This window comes from Bombina bombina, chromosome 4 (assembly GCF_027579735.1).
Source record: "Bombina bombina isolate aBomBom1 chromosome 4, aBomBom1.pri, whole genome shotgun sequence".
Classification (NCBI taxonomy): domain Eukaryota; kingdom Metazoa; phylum Chordata; class Amphibia; order Anura; family Bombinatoridae; genus Bombina; species Bombina bombina.
In genome coordinates this window covers 444,257,268-444,281,467 of record NC_069502.1, presented here as the reverse complement: position 1 = coordinate 444,281,467, position 24,200 = coordinate 444,257,268, and the positions used below count along the sequence as shown (strand labels likewise).

The 24,200-nt window shown below is 43.2% G+C and overlaps 1 protein-coding gene across 1 annotated transcript in view; it reads right to left on the bottom strand.

The window, feature by feature from the left end:
* The window catches only part of LOC128656406 (solute carrier family 12 member 9), a 455,098-nt gene that overhangs the window by 324,669 nt on the left and 106,229 nt on the right, over positions 1–24,200 (bottom strand). The gene's annotated exons all lie outside the window — the stretch shown is intronic.

Sequence of the window (24,200 nt, the reverse complement as noted above, 5' to 3'; positions counted from 1 at the left end):
CATCTGGATGTCAGATAGAGCGGGTGTGCTCAAGCAAAAGTCTAGACTGCACTAACATCTGGATGTCAGATACAGCGGGTGTGCTCAAGCAAAAGTCTAGGCTGCACTAACATCTGGATGTCAGATACAGCGGGTGTGCTCAAGCAAAAGTCTAGGGTGCACTAACCTCTCGATGTCACATACAGCGGGTGTGCTCAAGCAAACATCTAGGGTGCACTAACATCTGATTGTCAGATAGAGTGGATGTGCTCAAGCAAAAGTCTAGGCTGCACTAACATCTGGATGTTGGATAGAGCGGGTGTGCTGAAGTGAAAGTCTAGGGTGCACTAACATCTGGATGTCAGATAGAGAGGGTGTGCTGAAGCAAAAGTCTAGGCTGCACTAACATCTGGATGTCAGATAGGAAGGATGTGCTCAAGCAAAAGTCTAGGCTGCACTAACCTCTGGATGTCGAATACAGCGGGTGTGCTGAAGTGAAAGTCTAGACTGCACTAACATCTGGATGTCAGATACAGTGGGTGTGCTGAAGCGAAAGTCTAGGCTGCACTAACATCTGGATCTCAGATAGAGCGGGTGTGCTGAAGTGAAAGTCTAGGGTGCAATAACATCTGGAAGTCAGATAGAACGGGTGTGCTGATGTGAAAGTCTAGGGTGCACTAACATCTGGATGTCAGATAGAGCGGGTGTGCTGAAGTGAAAGTCTAGGCTGCACTAACATCTGGATCTTGGATAGAGTGGGTGTGCTGAAGTGAAAGTCTAGGCTTCACTAACATCTGGATGTCAGATACAGCGGGTGTGCTGAAGTGAAAGTCTAGGGTGCACTAACATCTGGATGTCGAATAGCGAGGGTGCACTGAAGTGAAAGTCTAGGCTGCACTAACATCTGGATGTTGGATAGAGCGGGTGTGCTGAAGTTAAAGTCTAGGCTGGACTAACATCTGGATGTCAGAGCGGGTGTGCTCAAGTGAAAGTCTAGGGTGCACTAGCATCTGGATGTCAGATAGAGCGGGTGTGCTGAAGTGAAAGTCTAGGGTGCACTAACCTCTGTATGTCAGATAGAGCGGGTGTGCTCAAGCAAAAGTCTAGGCTGCACTAACATCTGGATGTCGGATAGAGCGGGTGTGCTGAAGTGAAACTCTAGGGTGCACTAACATCTGGATGTCAGATAGAGCGGGTGTGCTCAAGCAAATGTCTAGGCTGCACTAACATCTGGATGTCAGAGCGGGTGTGCTGAAGTGAAAGTCTAGGCTGCACTAACATCTGGATGTCATATACATTGGGTGTGCTGAAGTGAAAGTCTAGGCTGCACTAACATCTGGATGTCAGAGCGGGTGTGCTGAAGTGAAAGTCTAGGCTGCACTAATCTCTGTATGTCAGATAGAGCGGGTGTGCTGAAGTGAAAGTCTAGGCTGCACTAACATCTGGATGTCAGATAGAGCGGGTGTGCTGAAGTGAAAGTCTAGGCTGCACTAACATCTGGATGTCAAATAGAGCGGGTGTGCTGAAGTGAAAGTCTAGGCTGCACTAACCTCTGTATGTCAGATAGAGCGAGTATGCTGAAGTGAAAGTCTAGGCTGCACTAACCTCTGTATGTCAGAGTGGGTGTGCTGAAGTGAAAGTCTAGGCTGCACTAACCTCTGTATGTCAGATAGAGCGGGTGTGCTGAAGTGAAAGTCTAGGCTGCACTAACCTCTGGATGTCAAATAGAGTGGGTGTGCTCAAGCAAAAGTCTAGGCTGCACTAACATCTGGATGTCAGATAGAGCGGGTGTGCTCAAGTGAAAGTCTAGGCTGCACTAACATTTGGATGTAAGATAGAGCGAGTGTGCTGAAGTGAAAGTCTAGGCTGCACTAACATCTGGATGTCAGATAGAGTGGGTGTGCTGAACTGAAAGTCTAGGGTGCACTAGCATCTAGATGTCAGATAGAGCGGGTGTGCAAAAACAAAAGTCTAGGGTGCACTAACATCTGGATGTCAGATACAGCGGGTGTGATCAAGTGAAATTCTAGGCTGCACTAACATCTGGATGTCAGATAGAGCAGGTGTGCTGAAGTGAAAGTCTAGGGTGCACTAACATCTGGATGTCAGATAGAGCGGGTGTGCTCAAGTGAAAGTCTAGGGTGCACTAACATCTGGATGTCAGAGCGGGTTTGCTGAAGCGAAAGTCTAGGGTGCACTAACATATGGATGTCAGATAGAGCGGGTGTGCTGGAGTAAAAGTCTAGGGTGCCCTAACATCTGGATGTCAGATACAGCGGGTGTGCCAAAGTGAAAGTCTAGGTGCACTATCATCTTGATGTCAGATAGAGAGGGTGTGCTGAAGTGAAAGTCTAGGCTGCACTAACATCTTGATGTCAGATAGAGCGGGTGTGCTGATGTGAAAGTCTAGGGTGCACTAACATCTGGATGTCGAATAGAGAGGGTGTGCTGAAGTGAAAGTCTAGGGTGTACTAACATCTGGATGTCAGAGCGGGTGTGCTGAAGTGAAAGTCTAGGGTGCACTAACATCTGGATGTCAGAGCAGGTCTGCTCAAGCAAAAGTCTAGGGTGCACTAACATCTGGATGTCGAATAGAGAGGGTGTGCTGAAGTGAAAGTCTAGGGTGTACTAACATCTGGATGTCAGAGCGGGTGTGCTGAAGTGAAAGTCTAGGGTGCACTAACCTCTGGATGTCAGATAGAGCAGGTCTGCTCAAGCAAAAGTCTAGGCTGCACTAACATCTGGATGTCAGAGCGGGTGTGCTCAAGTGAAAGTCTAGGCTGCACTAACATCTGGATGTCAGATAGAGCGGGTGTGCTCAAGTGAAAGTCTAGGGTGCACTAACATCTAGATGTCAGAAAGAGCGGGTGTGATCAAGTGAAAGTCTAGGCTGCACTAACATCTGGATGTTAGATAGAGCGGGTGTTCTGAAGTAAAAGTCTAGGGTGCACTAACATCTAGATGTCAGATAGAGCGGGTGTGATCAAGTGAAAGTCTAAGGTGCACTAACATCTGGATGTCAGATAGAGCGGGTGTGCTGAAGTGAAAGTCTCGGCTGCACTAACATCTGGATGTCAGATAGAGCGGGTGTGCACAAGTGAAAGTCTAGGGTGCACTAACTTCTGGATGTCGAATAGAGAGGGTGTGCTGAAGTGAAAGTCTAGGCAGCACTAACATCTGGATGTCAGAGCGGTTGTGCTCAAGTGAAAGTCTAGGGTGCACTAACATCTGGATGTCAGATAGAGCGGGTGTGCTCAAGTGAAAGTCTAGGCTGCACTAACATCTGGATGTCAGATAGAGCGGGTGTGCTGAAGCGAAAGTCTAGGGTGCACTAACATCTGGATGTCAGATAGAGCAGGTGTGCTCAAGCAAAAGTCTAGGCTGCACTAACATCTGGATGTCAGAGCGGGTGTGCTCAAGTGAAAGTCTAGGCTGCACTAACATCTGGATGTCAGAAAGAGCGGGTGTGCTGAAGTGAAAGTCTAGGGTGCACTAACATCTAGATGTCAGATAGAGTGGGTGTGATCAAGTGAAAGTCTAGGGTGCACTAACATCTGGATGTCAGATAGAGCGGGTGTGCTGAAGTGAAAGTCTAGGGTGCACTAACATCTGGATGTCAGATAGAGCAGGTGTGCTGAAGTGAAAGTCTAGGCTGCACTAACATCTGGATGTCAGATAGAGCGGGTGTGCTGAAGTGAAAGTCTAAGGTGCACTAACATCTGGATGTCGAATAGAGAGGTTTTCTGAAGTGAAAGTCTAGGCTGCACTAACATCTGGATGTCAGATAGAGCGGTTGTGCTCAAGTGAAAGTCTAGGGTGCACTAACATCTGGATGTCAGATAGAGCGGGTGTGCTCAAGTGAAAGTCTAGGCTGCACTAACATCTGGATGTCAGATAGAGCGGGTGTGCTCAAGTGAAAGTCTAGGCTGCACTAACCTCTGGATGTCAGATAGAGCGGGTGTGCTAAAATGAGAGTCTAGGCTGGACTAACCTCTGTATGTCAGATAGAGTGAGTGTGCTCAAGTGAAAGTCTAGGCTGCACTAACATCTGGATGTCGGATAGAGAGGGTGCACTGAAATGAAAGTCTAGGCTGCACTAACCTCTGTATGTCAGATAGAGCGGGTGTGCTCAAGCGAAAATCTAGTGTGCACTAACATCTGGATGTCGAATAGAGAGGGTGTGATGAAGTGAAAGTCTAGGTTGCACTAACATCTGGATGTCAGATAGAGCGGTTGTGCTCAAGTGAAAGTCTAGGGTGCACTAACATCTGGATGTCAGATAGAGCGGGTGTGCTCAAGTGAAAGTCTAGGCTGCACTAACATCTGGATGTCAGATAGAGCGGTTGTGCTCAAGTGAAAGTCTAGGGTGCACTAACATCTGGATATCAGATAGAGCGGGTGTGCTCAAGTGAAAGTCTAGGCTGCACTAACCTCTGGATGTCAGATAGAGCGGGTGTGCTAAAATGAAAGTCTAGGCTAGACTAACCTCTGTATGTCAGATAGAGCGGGAGTGCTGAAGTGAAAGTCTAGGCTGCACTAACCTCTGGATGTCAGTTAGAGCGGGTGTGCTCAAGTGAAAATCTAGTGTGCAATAACATCTGGATGTCAGATAGAGCGGGTGTGCTCAAGTGAAAGTCTAGGCTGCACTAACATCTGGATGTCAGATAGAGCGGGTGTGCTAAAGTGAAAGTCTAGGCTGCACTAACATCTGGATGTCAGATAGAGCGGGTGTGCTCAAGTGAAAGTCTAGGGTGCACTAGCATCTGGATGTCAGATAGAGCGGGTGTGCTGAAGTGAAAGTCTAGGCTGCACTAACATCTGGATGTCAGATAGAGCGGTTGTGCTCAAGTGAAAGTCTAGGGTGCACTAACATCTGGATATCAGATAGAGCGGGTGTGCTCAAGTGAAAGTCTAGGCTGCACTAACCTCTGGATGTCAGATAGAGCGGGTGTGCTAAAATGAAAGTCTAGGCTAGACTAACCTCTGTATGTCAGATAGAGCGAGTGTGCTCAAGTGAAAGTCTAGGCTGCACTAACATCTGGATGTCGGATAGAGAGGGTGCACTGATATTAAAGTCTAGGCTGCACTAACCTCTGTATGTCAGATAGAGCGGGTGTGCTCAAGTGAAAGTCTAGGGTGCACTAACATCTGGATGTCAGATAGAGCGGGTGTGCTGAAGTGAAAGTCTAGGCTGCACTAACATCTGGATGTCAGATAGAGCGGGAGTGCTGAAGTGAAAGTCTAGGCTGCACTAACATCTGGATGTCAGATAGAGCGGGAGTGCTGAAGTGAAAGTCTAGGCTGCACTAACCTCTGGATGTCAGATAGAGCGGGTGAGCTCAAGCGAAAATCTAGTGTGCAATAACATCTGGATGTCGAATAGAGAGGGTGTGCTGAAGTGAAAGTCTAGGCTGCACTAACATCTGGATGTCAGAGCGGTTGTGCTCAAGTGAAAGTCTAGGGTGCACTAACATCTGGATGTCAGATAGAGCGGTTGTGCTCAAGTGAAAGTCTAGGGTGCACTAACATCTGGATATCAGATAGAGCGGGTGTGCTCAAGTGAAAGTCTAGGCTGCACTAACCTCTGGATGTCAGATAGAGCGGGTGTGCTCAAGTGAAAATCTAGGCTGCACTAAAATCTGGATGTCGGAAAGAGAGGGTGCACTGAAATGAAAGTCTAGGCTGCACTAACCTCTGTATGTCAGATAGAGCGGGAGTGCTGAAGTGAAAGTCTAGGCTGCACTAACCTCTGGATGTCAGTTAGAGCGGGTGTGCTCAAGTGAAAATCTAGGCTGCACTAACATCTGGATGTCAGATAGAGCGGGTGTGCTCAAGTGAAAGTCTAGGCTGCACTAACATCTGGATGTCAGATAGAGCGGGTGTGCTGAAGTGAAAGTCTAGGCTGCACTAACATCTGGATGTCAGATAGAGCGGGTGTGCTCAAGTGAAAGTCTAGGGTGCACTAGCATCTGGATGTCAGATAGAGCGGGTGTGCTGAAGTGAAAGTCTAGGCTGCACTAACATCTGGATGTCAGACAGAGCGGGAGTGCTGAAGTGAAAGTCTAGGCTGCACTAACATCTGGATGTCAGATAGAGCGGGTGCACTGAAATGAAAGTCTAGGCTGCACTAACCTCTGTATGTCAGATAGAGCGGGTGTGCTGAAGTGAAAGTCTAGGGTGTACTAACATCTGGATGTCAGATAGAGCGGGTGTACTCAAGTGAAAGTCTAGGGTGTACTAACATCTGGATGTCAGATAGAGCGGGTGTGCTCCAGTGAAAGTCTAGGCTGCACTAACATCTGGATGTCAGATAGAGCGGGTGTGCTCCAGTGAAAGTCTAGGCTGCACTAACATCTGGATGTCAGATACAGCGGGTGTGCTCAAGTGAAAGTCTAGGGTGCACTAACATCTGGATGTCAGATAGAATGGGTGTGCTCCAGTGAAAGTCTAGGGTGCACTAACATCTGGATGTCAGATAGAGCGGGTGTGCTCAAGTGAAAGTCTAGGCTGCATTCTGGATGTCAGATACAGCGCGTGTGCTCAAGTGAAAGTCTAGGCTGCACTAACATCTGGATGTCAGATAGAGCGGGTGTGCTCAAGTGAAAGTCTAGGCTGCACTCTGGATGTCAGATAGAGCAGGTGTGCTCAAGTGAAAGTCTAGGCTGCACTAACATTTGGATGTCAGATAGAGCAGGTGTGCTGAAGGGAAAGTCTACGCTGCACTAACATCTGGATGTCAGATAGAGCGGGTGTGCTCAAGTGAAAGTCTAGGCTGCACTCTGGATGTCAGATAGAGCGGGTGTGCTGAAACGAAAGTCTAGGCTGCACTAGCATTTGGATGTCGGATAGAGCGGGTACGCTCAAGCGAAAGTCTGGGGTGCGCTAACATCAAATAATAATGAATGGTTTAAACATAACCTGATAGCTGTATCATTTACATATTGTGTATTAGAACAAACAGCAATTGATATAAATCAGTGTGTGAGCGTTTTTATGAAACTTTAACTCATCTTGCCCAATGAGGAGACAGGTTAACTTGTCATCCCCAGTTTATAGGTAAAAGTGACAGTTTACCCAAAATATTCTCACCTTTAATTTGTTCCCAATGATCCATTTTACCTGCTGGAGTGTATTAAATAGTTTACAAGTAGCTACTTTACTCTTATTTTGGCATTTAAAATAGCTGATTTAACCTGTGGTATCCCCACCTATACTGAAGTCTAGGCTATTTACAGGCTATGTAAGCACAGTCAGCAGAATAAATTACACTCCCAGTGGGGTGTAGGGGAGATACATAATAAAATGTTAATTTTCCATTGTTGTCTCTATGTATTGGGCTTTGGTATACAATCAGATATAAGATAAGGAAGCATGTGTATGTACACAAAGTGATAAAATAATGAGTTCTGATCTTGCCTGCAAGCACAAAACGAGCCGTTTTTTTATATACACAAATAAACCTGAAAGTGCAATTACTCTTACATTTTATACTCTGCAGCTGGTATAACAAGTCATTGAGAATACATTAGGGGGAAAACAATTTTACGGTATACTGTCCCCCTTTAAGGGCATACTGCAAATGTAAAGAGTGAGAGTACAGCTATTCTGAAGTACTCTTTAAGGTTCTACAGATACCCAGTATTATATTAAGAAACGAGAAGCTGTAAATATACTGTATATTCTCATTACTATATAACTTGTTAGCAGCAACATGCATATTCTTACACAAAACTATGAGTAGGTGTCAGATATCCATAAGGGTGCACAGCCTTGCAGTAAACATTGCAGAGCACCAAAACACAAATTCAATAATTTAATCAGCAATGATTGTGAATAAAAAGCCACAAAAAGGTGTTGCTAAAAAAAGACGTATGTTGAGTGAATGATAGAATGATAGAATGATGTTATTATGAACTAAGGATTCAATTACAGTACATCAATCTTTTGAATATGACAGTCAGTTTTTCAAAGACATTAGAAGTGTAATTATTAGCGTAAAGGGACATTAAAATAATGTTATATATACAAAGTATATAGTGACAATTAAGCCCTACATTGCAAATGATCTACATAAATGTAAATGTTTTATAAGCATGTAAAACTGTTGTAATGGTCCCATTCAAAGCAAACAGATTTCCCATTTAAACAGCATTATGTTGCTTTTAATTGGGTTTGCAACTTCAAACTCGTTTCATTGCATTTGAAAGCTAAATGATAACCCATTTTTTTCTAAGGCTTTCTAATGCTATACCTTGCATGGGGACAATTTAACATCATTATTCCAATCAATAAGGAAGTATATTTTTGGGGGGGGGCCTGAAAAAAAAGTTTTGCCCTTTTCAAGAGTAATTTTTATTTTATTTAAATGAGCGTTCAAATCAAAATGTTATTCCCCATAAATACATTAATTATTGAAAATTAACAACATTGTAATATACATTGATTATTATTTTTTTAGCTTGCTGTTGTGCTTGTTGCACATTCCCTAGAAGTCAAAAGTAGAAATAAGCATGCTGCAAAGTGGTTGCTTATATTACAGATAATTATCCACATTTAAATGAACATTGTAGTGCAAAAATCACATGATCTAATTTGTTAGCGCATGTCACTTTTTCACTACTCATCATGCAACTCCCACAAAGGGGTTAAACACTACACAGGTAAAGTCCCAGCAGTTCTCTGTAACTCCCAAGTGGGGTCTTTATGTTTGTGTTTAACCCCAGGGGGAGCAATGTTAAACACAATAATGAATTAGTCTGTCATTTTTGCATTACAATGTCCCTTTAATTGGGATATTTTAAACGTAAGCACCACGGTTTTAGAAGTTTGTTAGAAAAAATATGCAGAGTTGTGTAAATACTTTTAAAACATTTATTTTTTATTTAGGTCCTTTGTAATGTGTGTACTTAAAGGTGCATAAAGGAGCAATAATTAATTACTCTATTAAACTACTCTACTGTGCTGCAGATTTTTTCCTATAGAACTATTGCTTGAATCAGAGCTAAAGGGGCCTATTTATTAAAGGTCTTGCGGACCTGAACCGACAGTGTGGATCAGGTCCACAAGACCTCGCTGAATGCGGAGAGCAATACGCTCTCTGCATTTAACACTGCACCAGCAGCTCACAAGAGCTGCTGGTGCAACCCCTCCCCCTGCTGATTCGTGGCCAATGGGCCGCCAGCAGGGAGCTGTCAATCAACCCGATCATACTCGATCGGGTTGATTTCCGGCGATTCCTGTCCGCCTGCTCAGAGCAGGCGGACAGGGTTATGGAGCAGCGGTCTTTAGACCACTGCTTCATAACTTGTGTTTCTGGCGAGTCTGAAGACTCGCCAGAAACACGGGCCCACAAGCTCCGTACGGAGCTTGATAAATGGGCCCCAAAGTCTGCTCAGGAGCTGCAATGCATTTCCATCCCTAAACTGAATAAGGACAGTGATTGGATGATATGCACATATGCAGCCGTGATTGGCTCAGTGGCTGTCCAAGACAAACAGGATTACTATAGAGACCATCCTGGAGTCATGTAATGATCATCAAACTACTTTAGAAGTCATTTGCACATCATCGGACTTCATCAGGCTTGTAAAGTCATCAGCTAAGCTAACAAATTCTGGGTGACGACTTCAGGATGATTAGCAGATTACCTTACTGATTACTTCTCAAGCATGAACAGCTGCTGTGTTTGACTAGAGTCATCTCATTTAAATATTTCGGCCTGTGGGCATACTTCAGGATGGCTCCTGATGACTAGTCTGGAAATGACTCCAGGAAGATCATCTTTTTGACTAGGGTGTGTTCAGCTTAGTAGTATGTTGCCAGTATTGAGCTATCTTTAGTATATGCTTTAGTATATGTAAATGTTAAACCCCTTTGTGGACTTCTAATGTTCTAGCACATTATAATATTATTATTGTTCATTTATGTACCTTTAGATGCTGATATATACTGTGCATGTATGTAAAAAATGACTTTAGAGTCCCTTTATTTAAATAATAAAAATATAGTTCAAATCACACTTTTAAACTAGCAATTTAGATGTAATCAGCTAAATGTTAATGCAAGATTGCAATGAAGTGTCTGTTGATTTTAAACATGTTAATTATAACATTACTCAGTAATATGACATTAGTAATTACACGTCATGAAATGATATTACATACTGGTTAAGTGAAAACCTGCATTCAGACATATTAGGCAGGCATCAATATTAAATTAATTCTGTGTAAGGGCTAGATTATGAGTTGAAACTAAAAGGTTTTTGCCAAAGCGTAAACCTGACACGCACAAAAATATAACTGTGACTGTGTTAACATCTTCATTTAACCGTGTATATTCAAGAGAGCTAAACTTAACATGAAATATTAATATTTCACATTCCAATGTTCTTCACATTGCAGAAAATGTTCTATTTATTCTTAAATACATAATTATATAGATATCTGTATATACCTATACCTATATATCTATTCGTATAGGTATAAATATGTATGTTACATGACAGTATCAGATATATATATATATATATATATATATATATATATATATATATATATATATATATATATATATAAACTTCCAAAAGGATCCCACACTCACTGCTTTACCTCAACCTCCGGTGTGCACTTAAACCTTTGATATGCAGAGTAAATAAGAAAGGCACTCTCCGTATAATAATGTAACTTTACTTAGATGAACGTTTTCGGGGTCTCAGGACGGGGGCAACCCTGAAAACGTTCATCTAAGTAAAGTTACATTATTATATGGAGAGTGCCTTTCTAATTTACTCTGTATATATATATATATATATATATATATATATATATATATATAAAAAAATATTTATTTAAAGGGACACTCTACACTACAAACACACTTACATTTTTTGCATAAATTCTCCTCAGGCAATCTTCTTGCATTGTGTACTACCTAGAAGTCCATAAGGGATTTAAAACATTTTTGCATTTTTTCTGCGGCATGTTGCAGTTTGAAATGGTCCCAAGCTACTCCCATACATCACATGATCACTTCTGTGTGTGAAGCTCTAGATTCGCAAATAATAACTCGCAAATAATGTATTGAAAGCATTCACACTGATTTGCGCATGTGCAATATGTATTTTGTTCCTTTACATCCAACTGAGATTCAGAACTTTTTGTACCACTGGATATTGGTTACAGCACACGTTGTCTAAATGGATCACACAACAGCTGATACTCAGGATTTATTTATTTAATTTATGTATTAATGTACAATCACTAATTAAATTTGATAAAGTTAGCAACACAGAATTATGTTTAATTAATCTGGTGTTAATCCTACTGCCAAAGGGTAGCCTCCCTAACTTTCAGAGTCTTTGAAGTGCTAGCCCTCCCTGTGCCCTAAAGGTTACCAGGACCCCGATATATAGAGGATAATGTAGTGTGCAGCATAAATGGAGTACTGTGAAAGCAGGAAGTTGCAGGGCCCGTTACTATTAAAATTCCCCTGCTCTTCTGCTTTATCGATTTGCAAAAAGCAAATACTGCAAATGCGCGAAGACTCACTTAGTCATAACGTCATAACCGCAATGAGCTAGAGTGTCAAACCTAAAGAAAAATACATGGAGATGGTGTAGGAAGAAGAGCTTTACACATAGAAGGGATCATGTGATGTATGGGAGGAGCTTGGCGGCCATTTCAAACTGCAACACGACACAGAAAAAATGTAAAAATGTTTTAAATCCCATATGGACTTCTAGGTAGTACACAATGCACGAAGATTGTCTGAGGCGAATCTATGCAAAAGCGTAAGTGCGTCTGCAGGGACCCTTTAATAATAAAAAGCTTATTATTTTCTATGTGAAGAATGTTTTTGTGCATCTTGCTTTCCGATTCAGATCTTAATGTGGTTGGGTTAGTGCACATGGAAATTTAGTTATTAATTACATATAAAATATTTTTAAAAATGTATAAAAATTATTAAAAATGATTACACGTGCTGTAAAATATTATAAATAATCCAAAGAATATATCTATATATTTTATAGTATGTTTAATAATTTTTATACATTTTTTAAATATTTTATATGTAATAATTTAATAACGCACCTTAAAGGGACATTCTACTACTGAGTTTTTATTGTTTAAAAACATAATTTATGCTTACCTGATAAATTAATTTCTCTTGTAGTGTAGTCAGTCCACGGGTCATCCATTACTTATGGAATATATCTCTTCCTAACAGGAAGCTGCAAGAGGATCACCCAGCAGAGCTTGCTACATAGCTCCTCCCCTCACATGTCATATTCAGTCATTCGACCAAAGCAGACGAGAAAGGAGAAACCATAGGGTGCAGTGGTGACTGGAGTTTAATTAAAATTTAGGTCTGCCTTAAAGACAGGGCGGGCCGTGGACTGACTACACTACAAGAGAAATAAATTTATCAGGTAAGCATAAATTATGTTTTCTCTTGTCAAGTGTAGTCAGTCCACGGGTCATCAATTACTTATGGAATACCAATACCAAAGCTAAAGTACACGGATGAAGGGAGGGACAAGGCAGGAACATTAAACAGAAGGAACCACTGCCTGAAGTACCTTTCTCCCAAAAATAGCCTCCGAAGAAGCAAAACTGTCAAATTTGTAAAATTTTGAAAAGGTGTAAAGCGAAGACCAAGTCGCAGCCTTGCAAATCTGTTCAACAGAGGCCTCATTTTTAAAGGCCCAGGTGGAAGCCACAGCTCTAGTAGAATGAGCTGTAATCCTTTCAGGAGGCTGCTGTCCAGCAGTCTCATAGGCTAAACGTATTATGCTACGAAGCCAAAAAGAGAGAGGTAGCCGAAGCCTTTTGACCTCTTCTCTATCCAGAGTAAACGACAAACAGGGAAGAAGTTTGACGAAAATCTTTAGTTGCCTGCAAATAGAACTTCAGGGCACGGACTACGTCCAAATTATGCAAAAGTCGTTCCTTCTTTGAAGAAGGGTTAGGACACAGTGATGGAACAACAATCTCTTGATTGATATTCCTGTTAGTAACTACCTTAGGTAAGAACCCAGGTTTAGTACGCAGAACTACCTTGTCTGAATGAAAAATCAGATAAGGAGAATCACAATGTAAGGCAGATAACTCAGAGACTCTTCGAGCCGAGGAAATAGCCATCAAAAACAAAACCTTCCAGGATAACAGCTTGATATCAATGGAATGAAGGGGTTCAAATGGAACACCTTGAAGAACATTAAGAACTAAGTTTAAGCTCCACGGCGGAGCAACAGTCTTAAACACAGGCTTAATCCTAGTTAAAGCCTGACAAAAAACCTGAACGTCTGGAACTTCAGCCAGACGTTTGTGTAGAAGAATAGACAGAGCAGAAATCTGTCCCTTTAACGAAGTAGCAGATAAGCCCTTTTCTAAACCCTCTTGTAGAAAGGACAATATCCTAGGAATCCTAACCTTACTCCATGAGTAACTCTTGGATTCGCACCAATATAAATATTTACGCCATATCTTATGGTAAATTTTTCTGGTAACAGGCTTCCTAGCCTGTATTATGGTATCAATAACCGACTCTGAGAAGCCACACTTTGATAGAATCAAGCGTTCAATCTCAATGCAGTCAGCCTCAGAGAAATTAGATTTGGATGTTTGAAAGGACCCTGAATTAGAAGGTCCTGTCTCAGAGGTAGAGACCACGGTGGACAGGACGACATGTCCACTAGGTCTGCATACCAGGTCCTGCGTGGCCACGCAGGCGCTATCAGAATCACTGAAGCTCTCTCCTGTTTGATCTTGGCAATCAAACGAGGGAGCATCGGGAATGGTGGAAACACATAAGCCATGTTGAAGACCCAAGGGGCTGTCAGAGCATCTATCAGCACCGCTCCCGGGTCCCTGGACCTGGATCCGTAACAAGGAAGCTTGGCGTTCTGGCGAGACGCCATGAGATCCAGATCTGGTTTGCCCCAACGAAGAATCAGTTGAGCAAAGACCTCCGGATGAAGTTCCCACTCCCCCGGATGAAAAGTCTGGCGACTTAGAAAATCCGCCTCCCAGTTCTCTACGCCTGGGATGTAAATTGCTGACAGGTGGCAAGAGTGAGACTCTGCCCAGCGAATTATCTTTGAGACTTCCAACATCGCTAGGGAACTTCTGGTTCCCCCTTGATGGTTGATGTAAGCCACAGTCGTGATGTTGTCCGACTGAAATCTGATGAACCTCAGAGTTGCTAACTGAGGCCAAGCTAGGAGAGCATTGAATATTGCTCTTAATTCCAGAATATTTATTGGGAGGAGTTTCTCCTCCTGAGTCCATAATCCCTGAGCTTTCAGGGAGTTCCAGACTGCGCCCCAGCCTAGAAGGCTGGCGTCTGTTGTTACAATCGTCCAATCTGGCCTGCGAAAGGTCATCCCCTTGGACAGATGTGGCCGAGAGAGCCACCATAGAAGAGAATCTCTGGTCTCTTGATCCAGACTTAGTAGGGGGGACAAATCTGAGTAATCCCCGTTCCACTGACTTAGCATGCACAATTGCAGCGGTCTGAGATGCAGGCGCGCAAATGGTACTATGTCCATTGCCGCTACCATTAAGCCGATTACTTCCATGCACTGAGCTACTGACGGGTGTGGAATGGAATGAAGGACACGGCAAGCATTTAGAAGTTTTGATAACCTGGCCTCTGTCAGGTAAATTTTCATCTCTACAGAATCTATAAGAGTCCCTAGAAAGGGAACTCTTGTAAGTGGTAATAGAGAACTCTTTTCCACGTTCACCTTCCACCCATGCGACCTCAGAAATGCCAGAACTATCTCTGTATGAGACTTGGCAGTTTGAAAACTTGACGCTTGTATCAGAATGTCGTCTAGGTACGGAGTCACCGCTATGCCTCGCGGTCTTAGTACCGCCAGAAGTGAGCCCAGAACTTTTGTAAAGATTCTTGGAGCCGTAGCTAATCCGAAGGGAAGAGCTACAAACTGATAATGCCTGTCTAGGAAAGCAAATCTTAGGTACCGATAATGATCCTTGTGAATCGGTATGTGAAGGTAGGCATCCTTTAAATCCACTGTGGTCATGTACTGACCCTCTTGGATCATGGGAAGGATGGTTCGAATAGTTTCCATTTTGAATGATGGAACTCTTAGAAATTTGTTTAGGATTTTTAAGTCCAAGATTGGTCTGAAGGTTCCCTCTTTCTTGGGAACCACAAATAGATTTGAATAGAATCCCTGCCCGTGTTCCGTCCGCGGAACTGGGTGGATCACCCCCATTAGTAAAAGGTCTTGTACACAGCGTAGAAACGCCTCTTTCTTTATTTGGTTTGCTGATAACCTTGAAAGATGAAATTTCCCTCGTGGAGGAGAAGTTTTGAAGTCCAGGAGATATCCCTGAGATATGATCTCCAACGCCCAGGGATCCTGGACATCTCTTGCCCAAGCCTGGGCAAAGAGAGAAAGTCTGCCCCCCACTAGATCCGTTTCCGGATATGGGGCCCTCTCTTCATGCTGTCTTGGGGGCAGCAGCAGGTTTCTTGGCCTGCTTGCCCTTGTTCCAGGACTGGTTAACTTTCCAGCCCTGCCTGTAACGAGCAACAGCTCCTTCCTGTTTTGGAGCGGAGGAAGTTGATGCTGCTCCAGCCTTGAAGTTACGAAAGGCACGAAAATTAGACTGTTTGGCCTTTGATTTGGCCCTGTCCTGAGGTAGAGCATGGCCCTTACCTCCCGTAATGTCAGCTATAATTTCTTTCAAGCCGGGCCCGAATAAGGTCTGCCTTTGAAAGGAATATTAAGCAATTTAGATTTAGAAGTCACGTCAGCTGACCAGGATTTAAGCCATAGCGCTCTGCGCGCTTGGATGGCGAATCCGGAGTTCTTAGCCGTAAGTTTGGTTAAATGTACGACGGCATCAGAAACAAATGCGTTAGCTAGCTTAAGTGCTTTAAGCTTGTTCATAATTTCATCCAATGGAGCTGTGCGAATGGCCTCTCCCAGAGACTCAAACCAGAATGCCGCCGCAGCAGTGACAGGCGCAATGCATGCAAGGGGCTGTAAGATAAAACCTTGTTGAACAAACATTTTCTTAAGGTAACCCTCTAATTTCTTATCCATTGGATCTGAAAAGCACAACTATCCTCCACCGGGATAGTGGTACGCTTAGCTAAAGTAGAACCTGCTCCCTCCACCTTAGGGACCGTCTGCCATAAGTCTCGTGTGGTGGCGTCTATAGGAAACATTTTCCTAAATATGGGAGGAGGGGAAAAGGGCACACCAGGTCTATCCCACTCCTTGCTAATAATCTCTGTAAGCCTTTTAGGTATAGGAAACACGTCAGTACACACCGGTACCGCATAGTATCTATCCAACCTACATAATTTTTCTGGAATTGCAACCGTGTTACAATCATTCAGAGCCGCTAATACCTCCCCTAGCAATATGCGGAGGTTCTCAAGCTTAAATTTAAAATTAGAAATCTCTGAATCCAGTCTCCCTGGATCAGATCCGTCACCCACAGAATGAAGCTCTCTGTCTTCACGTTCTGCAAACTGTGACGCAGTATCTGACATGGCTCTCACCTCATCCGCGCGCTCTGTCCTTAACCCAGAGCTATCGCGCTTGCCTCTTAATTCTGGCAATTTAGATAATACTTCTGTCATAACAGTAGCCATGTCTTGCAAAGTGATTTGTAAGGGCCTCCCTGATGTACTTGGCGCCACAAAATCACGCACCTCCTGAGCGGGAGGCGAAGGTACTGACACGTGAGGAGAGTTAGTCGGCATAACTTCCCCCTCGTTGTCTGGTGATAATTTCTTTACATGTAAAGATTGACTTTTATTTAAAGTAGCATCAATGCAATTAGTACATAAATTTCTATTGGGCTCCACATTGGCCTTTAAACATAGTGAACAAAGAGATTCATCTGTGTCAGACATGTTTAAACAGACTAGCAATGAGACTAGCAAGCTTGGAAATACTTTTCTAAATAAATTTACAAGCAATATAAAAAACGCTACTGTGCCTTTAAGAAGCACAAAAAGCTGTCACAGTTGAAATAACAATGAACCAAAATAGTTATAGCAACCAATTTTTCACAGTAAATGTATTAAGTTAGCAAAGGATTGCACCCACCAGCAAATGGATGATTAACCCCTTAATACCCAAAAACGGATTAACAATTTAATAATTAACGTTTTTCTCACAGTCAAAACACACTGTCACAGGTCTCTGTGACTGATTACCTCCCTCAAAATGAATTTTGAAGACCCCTGAGCTCTCTAGAGACTATCTGGATCATGGAGGATGAAGTAGACAGATTGTGACTGAATTTTTACTGCGCAAAAAAGCGCTAAAATAGGCCCCTCCCACTCATATTACAACAGTGGGGAAGCTCAGAAAACTGTTTCTATGCAGAAAACAAAGATGGCCATGTGGTAAAAATCATGCCCCAATAAGTTTTATCACCAAGTACCTCACAAAAAACAATTAACATGCCAGTAAACGTTTTAAACATACATTTGAAAAGTTATGAATTGTTATTAATAAGCCTGCTACCAGTCGCTTTTACTGCAGTTAAGGCTCATACATTATTTCAGTATTAACAGTATTTTCAGAGTCAATTCCATTCCTTAGAAAAATACATTCAGTGTACACACACTCATCAGCCTAATACCAGTCGCTATCACTGCATTTAAGGCTGAACTTATGTTACATTGGTATCAGCAGTATTTTCTCAGTCAATTCCATTCCTCAGAAAAATAATTACTGCACATACCTCATTTGCAGGGGGGCCCTGCATGCTATTCCCCTTCTCTGAAGTTACCTCACTCCTCAGATGAGAACAGCCAGTGGATCTTAGTTACGTCTGCTAAGATCATAGAAAACGCAGGCAGATTCTTCTTCTAATGCTGCCTGAGAATAAACAGCACACTCCGGTGCCATTTAAAATAACAAACTTTTGATTGTAGAAATAAACTAAGTTAAAAAACACCACAGACCTCTCACAGCGACCTATCTAGTTAGGCTGCAAGAGAATGACTGAATATGACATGTGAGGGGAGGAGCTATGTAGCAAGCTCTGCTGGGTGATCCTCTTGCAGCTTCCTGTTAGGAAGAGATATATTCCATAAGTAATGGATGACCCGTGGACTGACTACACTTGACAAGAGAAAAGATAGATAATTCCTTTATTATCCATTCCCCAGTTTTTCATATCCAACAAGGTTATATTAATATTCTTTTTACCTCTGTGATTACCTTGCATCTAAGTATCTGCAGGCTGCCCCTTATTTCAGTTCTTTTGAAAGACATGTCTTTTAACCAATCAGATGAAGAAACCCAATAAATTATTTTTTTACCTCAACCAAAGGCTTGTGCATAGTGTATCATGTGTTAACAAGGATATTTTGATTACCTTGGTGGAGATCTCCTGTTTCTTTGTTTACTGTGGATCACACATCTGCGACCTTGAGAGGTAGCAACGTCTGAAAACAGGGTGTTCCGAATTTGGTGTTACAAGACAACGCTTTCTCCGATATCTAAGGTACCTAAACACTCTATATTTACATTTCTAGATCCTGCATCTTATGTCTGTGTTTTTAACCAATCAGTGCTGACTCCTAGGTAACTCCATGGGAGTGAGCACAATGTTATCTATATGGCACACGTGAACTAGCACTGTCTAGCTGTGAAAAACTGTCAAAATGCACTGAGAAAAGAGGCAGCCTTCAAGGGATTAAGAATTAGTGCATGAGTCTACCTAGGTTTAGTTTTCAACAAAGAATACCAAGAGAACAAAGCAAATTTGATTATAAAAGTAAACTGGAAAGTTGTTTAAAATTGCATGCCCTATATGAACTATGAAAGTTTAATTTTGACTAGACTGTCCCTTTAAGATTACTAAATTTTCATGTGTGCTAACCCAACCATTTTAAGATGCAAGTTACACATTTTTTGCATTCCTATGTTCTTCACAAAGAAAATAATGAATGCTTTATTATTAAATATATATATATATATATATATATATATAATACTGTTCATGCAAAATACATACACACACATACATATATATATATATATATATATATATATATATATATATGGATATATATATATATATAGGAATAGATAAACAGGTATAGGTATACACACACACACACATATATATATACGTATTGACAAAAAAAATTACAGCAATTTTTCCTGTAAGTGAAAAACATTGGAATGTTAAATATGTACAATAAATATAAAACTAATAAATATATCTATGCACACATATATACACATTATATACACATACAGTACATATACATATTTAGACATGTGTATGTATGTATGTATACATATATATATATATATAATACAATTTGAAAAAGTTAAGATTGAACACATTTCTAAGTCAATCAAAGAGGGACACAGGCTGCACATAGTTAATCAAAAGCTTTATTACTATGAAACTCCAAACAGCCCAGACAGGCCGTCTACCCTCCACCCCATTCCTAAAAAATGTAGCTTAGACCTAGTGAAATACACTAATGTTATAACTCGCAGGCCGGCTTACATAATCAAGTGCAACATATATAGTATGTTAGAAATCACAGGAACTTGAGGGACAATCTTATATATATGTATATTCCTCTTAGTCCGTAATATTATCACAGGGCCCCAAAGTTGCAGCTATTTATAACGTGAAAGAAAGTTCAATTTCCAGGCTCATAAGTGGTAAAACACGCTCTGGTCTTGAACATAATCCTCCATATGCTAATACGATGTTACATCTTAGTAGCAGCATTCATATATGTTATTTCATGCATTGATTCAAATTCGTGATTAACACAAATTCTGTCTCTTAGGAGAAACCGCACAATGTACTCTGGCAGGACAGACCAGGCTCTCAACCGCAAGACCATGTATGTTTCTTATAAAGTTTATTCTTTCACGATGTATCAACTTTCTAAATGCATACTGACAAGATACATAAAGTATCTATGCTGATGTATATGTGCTATACACGTTCATCACGTTGATTATAACAGAATGAGGGTCGTTGCAAAAGAAGTGGTTTAAAGAAATCGATCCCACTTGGTATAACTGTGTTTGTTATTAGAGAAAGCTCTAAATTCACTCTCCTTACTTGTAATTATATTGTTGTATTGGCAAAATTTAAACTACTGTATATTATTATAATAGCAAATAGGTTTAAAGCAATAAGCCAATAAACTAAAATATGTCAGTGAATAGGAGTTCACTATATTATGTTGCCACATAATTCTGTGCCGATACAAGCCATAATATGTTGGTTGTAAAAATTGTAAATAGTAATTGTTACAAACTGCTATTTGTAACTGGCCCTTTAAATGAAAAATTGCCCTGCTTCCATGGATCGTGGAGAAGCCTATTTGCCAGTCTCCTTCCTCATGACTATGGCCCCTGGAAGATTGTGCCCCTGAGAACATATTAACTTTTATTGGGTGTGTATGGCCCTTTAAGAACCGTCTGGGGACATATTGTGACTTTGATGAAAAATGCCCCTTTAAGACTATGTCCCCAGACCTGTGAAATGACTTGTCCCTGGCTTTCTCCCACTTGTTTCAGTGGATAGGGCTTGCTGAACCCAGTACCACACAGGCAGAGTGTTCCACAGAAAGGGAGCACTATTACAAAGGCATTGGTTTTCATTGTGTGCCATTAAGAGTTAATGTTGTTCAATTCTAAATACAAGTTTGCTGGGATCAGCTCTAATTACGTTTAGTGATAAACCTTACCATTGTCTAATCAGACTGCTAGTGAAAAGGTGGACTGCATTGTTTTATTGTGTGTAACTTGTTATCTGCTGAAGTAATGTTGTGGCCTGTCAAAGGGAGTGTCTCTCTATCTAATATCAAATGTGTGATGGGGGATTTTATGCCGCCCCCTGAGAGTGTCCTGTTTGCATGTAACCTCAATAAAAAGCAGGCTGTGTGCTCCAGCACATGAGACCTATTCTGACCCTCTAACTTGCAGCTTTGACTCATGTTTGTAGGATACAGCTATAATCACTACAGGGATTGCTATGCTTTTCGTACTCCCTTAGCTACAGGGATTGCTACAGAAGGAAGAGGTTCACCTACTGGAGCCTGGTCGTAGGTCCAGGGCGCAGAGCAGACGGCGAGATACCAGCCCAGCAGCGGTGGTTCATAGAGTCTGCATTACTTATGGTGGCTACGCAGCAGTTACGGTGACTACGGTGCTGCTGCTCCTTTGGTGAGCGCTAGGAGCATCCTTTTCTATGGTCCAACTTCCAGCCAGCCTGGAGGCAACCGTAACATTTGGCGGCAGCGGTGGGACAGCGTCCTAGCGCAAGGAGCAGCACCCCAACAGCACTGGTATCGTAGGAGAGTTATTGAGGGCAACGCTAGCCACTGTGCAGCGTCCCTACCTACAGCAGCATGGAGCTGACAAGACACTGGTCAGAACCCTGTGAAGAGCACCTCAACCTGATCCGTCGCTATGAGGGCGCTGATTTTGTTCCAGAGGTAAAGAGGCGGCTAGTCCGATATGGTCCAGACCCTGCACAGGAGGTAGTCAGTCGAATCATCCGAAAATTGGCTACTGAGAACGAAGCGGCACGAGCCTTTGAGCGCCAACTGTGGAGTTTGGGGGTATGGACACCTGCTCTCCAGCGAGAAAATGAGTTACAGGGGGCAGAGACAGTTGGTCCTGTCCCCCAGCAGCAGAGGAATATGCAGGGAATTGGGAGCCCAGACTCCATTCCCCAGCGGCAGGCTGAGTTACAGGGGCAGAGACAGTTGGTCCTGTCCCCCAGCAGCAGAGTGAATTGCAGGGAATTGGGAGCCAAGACTCCATTCCCCAGCGGCAGGCTGAGTTACAGGGGGCAGAGACAGTTGGTCCTGTCCCCCAGCAGCAGAGGAATATGCAGGGAATTGTGAGCCCAGACTCCATTCCCCAGCGGCTGGAAGTATGTATGGGAGAGGAGCTTGTTACCCCCTCTCCCCAGCGGCAGCTTAACGCACCAGGGGGAGACAGTAAGCCCCACAACCGTGCAGATGGGACTGTGGTCTCTGCACTTACAGCACAGGGGGCAGAGACAGTTGCTCCTGTCTCCCAGCAGCAGAGTGAATTGCAGGGAATTGGGAGCCCAGACTCCATTCCCCAGCGGCAGGCTGAGTTACAGGGGGCAGAGACAGTTGGTCCTGTCCCCCAGCAGCAGAGTGAATTGCAGGGAATTGGAAGCCCAGACTCCATTCCCCAGCGGCAGGCTGAGTTACAGGGGGCAGAGACAGTTGGTCCTGTCCCCCAGCAGCAGAGGAATATGCAGGGAATTGGGAGCCCAGACTCCATTCCCCAGCGGCAGGCTGAGTTACAGGGGGCAGAGACAGTTGGTCCTGTCCCCCAGCAGCAGAGGAATATGCAGGGAATTGGGAGCCCAGACTCCATTCCCCAGCGGCTGGAAGTATGTATGGGAGAGGAGCTTGTAACCCCCTCTCCCCAGCGGCAGCTTAACGCACCAGGGGGAGACAGTAAGCCCCACAACTGTGCAGATGGGACCGTGGTCTCTGCACTTACAACACAGGAGGCAGAGACAGTTACTCCTGTCCCCCATCAGCAGAGTGAGATGCAGTGGATTGGGAGCCCAGTCTCCATTCTCCAGCTAACTCCTAACTTGGGCCCAGGGTTAACAGTGGAGATGTTAACCCCCACTGACCCCCACGTTCCCTTTGCCACCGGGCAGGACTATGCCCCAATGCCCCCAGCAGAAGAGCTGGCATTAGGACAGAGCACTGCTGGCCTCTGCCCTACAGACCCCCTTGTTACAGGACTGGCCTGAAAACCCCTCACCCCAGCAGAAGCGCTGGCACCAGGGCAGAGTGCCGCTGGCCTCTGCCCCCCAAGTACCACCAGCTATTTGCCCAGCTGCGCCAGGAAGGCCGAGGATGCTACCCTTTCATCCTACAACCTGGAACCTACAGGCCAGTACTACTTATTGTGGGGGGGCTACTTTGCTGCTAATGTTTATTTGTGGGTGGGTTACGAGACTAACTTAGGCACTGACCGACAGAAGGTCAGGTGCCTGGTTAGTCTCCCTCCAAAAGGGAAGATATGTTACAAACTGCTATTTGTAACTGGCCCTTTAAATGAAAAATTGCCCTGCTTCCATGGATCGTGGAGAAGCCTATTTGCCAGCCTCCTTCCTCATGACTATGGCCCCTGGAAGATTGTGCCCCTGAGAACATATTAACTTTTATTGGGTGTGTATGGCCCTTTAAGAACCGTCTGGGGACATATTGTGACTTTGATGAACAATGCCCCTTTAAGACTATGTCCCCAGACCTGTGAAATGACTTGTCCCTGGCTTTCTCCCACTTGGTTCAGTGGATAGGGCTTGCTGAACCCAGTACCACACAGGCAGAGTGTTCCACAGAAAGGGAGCACTATTACAAAGGCATTGGTTTTCATTGTGTGCCATTAAGAGTTAATGTTGTTCAATTCTAAATACAAGTTTGCTGGGATCAGCTCTAATTAGGGTTAGTGATAAACCTTACCATTGTCTAATCAGACTGCTAGTGATAAGGTGGACTGCATTGTTTTATTGTGTGTAACTTGTTATCTGCTGAAGTAATGTTGTGGCCTGTCAAAGGGAGTGTCTCTCTATCTAATATCAAATGTGTGATGGGGGATTTTATGCCGCCCCCTGAGAGTGTCCTGTTTGCATGTAACCTCAATAAAAAGCAGGCTGTGTGCTCCAGCACATGAGACCTATTCTGACCCTCTAACTTGCAGCTTTGACTCATGTTTGTAGGATACAGCTATAATCACTACAGAGATTGCTATGCTTTTCATACTCCCTTAGCTACAGGGATTGCTACAGAAGGAAGAGGTTCACCTACTGGAGCCTGGTCGTAGGTCCAGGGCGCAGAGCAGACGGCGAGATACCAGCCCAGCAGCGGTGGTTCATAGAGTCTGCGTTAATTATAGTGTCTACGGTGCTGCTGCTCCTTTGGGGAGCGCTAGGAGCATCCTTTTCTACGGTCCAACTTCCAGCCAGCCTGGAGGCAACCGTAACAGTAATGATCAGTTCCTTTATTATGCAGTTTAGCACCGTGTTGAAAATATTTGTTTTGATTTAATAAGCTGTCACGAAAGCCAATGCTGTCAAAGGGGCGGACTTGAGATCCAATAGCAGTATAAAGTCCAATACACACCCCCTAAGCAATACATCTGATGAGGCCCCGACACTTAGCCCTATGTGGGAGGG